The sequence below is a fragment of the Haliaeetus leucocephalus genome, unplaced genomic scaffold (assembly GCF_000737465.1).
Source record: "Haliaeetus leucocephalus isolate CR32 unplaced genomic scaffold, Haliaeetus_leucocephalus-4.0 Scaffold147, whole genome shotgun sequence".
NCBI lineage: Eukaryota > Metazoa > Chordata > Aves > Accipitriformes > Accipitridae > Haliaeetus > Haliaeetus leucocephalus.
In genome coordinates, this window is record NW_010972583.1 from 260,177 (window position 1) to 262,066 (window position 1,890).

Genomic DNA, 1,890 nt, shown 5'->3' on the forward strand with positions numbered 1-1,890 from the left:
GCCGCGGGTCCCGCCGCGTCCCCGCCTCTCTTCCCCGCTCTGCGGGGGGCGGCCCCCCCGCGGGTGCTGCCGGCCCTTATCTCATCTCGCCATCTCACCTCCCCGCGCGCCGCCGGGTCTCTCCGCGCTCCCGGGGGAGCTCGGGGCGAGGCAGGGAGGAGGGCCGGCGGCTCCGGCTCTCCGCGGTCTGCTCCTCCGGGTGACCGCGGGGCCCCGCCGTCGCCTCAGTCGCCAGCAGCTGTCTGGCAGGAGGGACGGCTCGGAGCGGAGAGCCTGACAGCCACCGCGGGACAAAGTTCGCTTCCAGGCAAGCTCCCCTCTCTTGTCTCGGCCACCTTCGTACACGTACTTTGGCATTTGCACACCTGCCGGTGTCCAGAGGTTTCCCATCTGTAGACGGCAGCGTCCAGGGCTGTGGAAGACAGGCAGGGAAATCGAGGCAGCACTCTCGGGCTTGCTCTTTGTGAGTTTGTGCATCCCCGCTGGCTCCAGCCACTGGCAAAAGCCGCGGGGTTTGGACTAGCCATGAATTCTTGGTGCTCGAGAAGTAAACGAACCCAGCCTCTTACCAATGACTTGTTTTCCAAATCAGTGCAATGCACTTTTCTTGGGCCAGGCTGTCTGCCTCCGGTTTGCGGGTCCAGGGTCTTCCAAAGCTGCACACATGTGGCTTTTGTTCATGGCTGTTCCAGCGTGGAGCTCTGTGTTGCTTAATTGTGAATGACCAGATCAGTCGAAGGGAAAGGTTTCTATTTCCTAATTGGATTCCTGAGCCAGCAATTCCCCCACCAACGTCCAGAACTTGAGGCAATTTGCAGTTTTGGGTTGTTTTTCGGGTTTTTCTTTGGTTTTTTTGTTTTTTTTTTCTTTTTTTTCTTTCCCCTACAGGGAAAAAAATGGGGACAGGGGCGGGGAGGCAGAGGGCAAGGAGCGAGTGATTGGGATGCAGCCCTGCATCTTTTTAGAGCACTGACCCTTGCACTGCGGGAGGAAGTGCGGGGAGTAATTTCGACACCCCAGGGTGTAACTGCGATAATTTTGCTTCATTTACTCAGATCTGCTTATTTTACCTCTTGGTCCCTGCACTATGAACAGACTATGTGGATGAAACATGTGCGTGTTCGAATTAAGCGTTGCAACTATGCGTTCCTGAAATCGCGGCAAACACTTTATCTAGAAGTTGACTTTTTAAGCGTCTGTGCTAAGTGTGTCACGCTGTCACTCAGGGAAAGTGCTGGGGACAGAGGAAATTAAAGCAGCGATCAAATTACGTAAAAGAGCGTTTTGCCCTTAACGTACTGGAGGGCAAAACCAAAGTGGAAACCATCGCGGGTTCTTTATAAGCCCCCAGCTACAAAGCTCGCTGCGTGGTTTCAGCCGTCAGGATGTCCTGGTCTCTGCGAGCATGGTAACTCCATGCCGAAGGGCCTGAACGGTTCCCCTGAGCTATCGTATCTGCCCGCTTAATTCCTTTCCCTTCTGTTTACGCGACGAATAAACACTACTCTGGCAGGAGACCCGGGCCGTCAAATAGAAACGCGTGTGCCGGGGGGAGGAGGGGGCCCGCCGGAGCCGCAGCAGCTCGACAGATTTTCAGCTCCTTCGGCCGCCGCCGATGAGGACTGGGAGGACAGGGACCCTTTCCTCCCCGCGGGCTGCGGGGGGTACCGCAGGACCCCCCGCCCTGGACGGGCTTTAGCGAAGCACCCGAGGGGCTGCGGCAGCAGGAGGGGTCCCCCGGGGGAGCGATCTCCGCCCCTCCCCCCCCGCAGGCTGCCCAGCTGCTCCGACCCGCACTCTGCCGGCTCCGCAAGGACGCAGCGACGCCCCGGCGGGAGGTCTGCGCCGGGACCCCGGGCAGGTGCCGTGCAAGCCCCGAGCCCTCCCGGC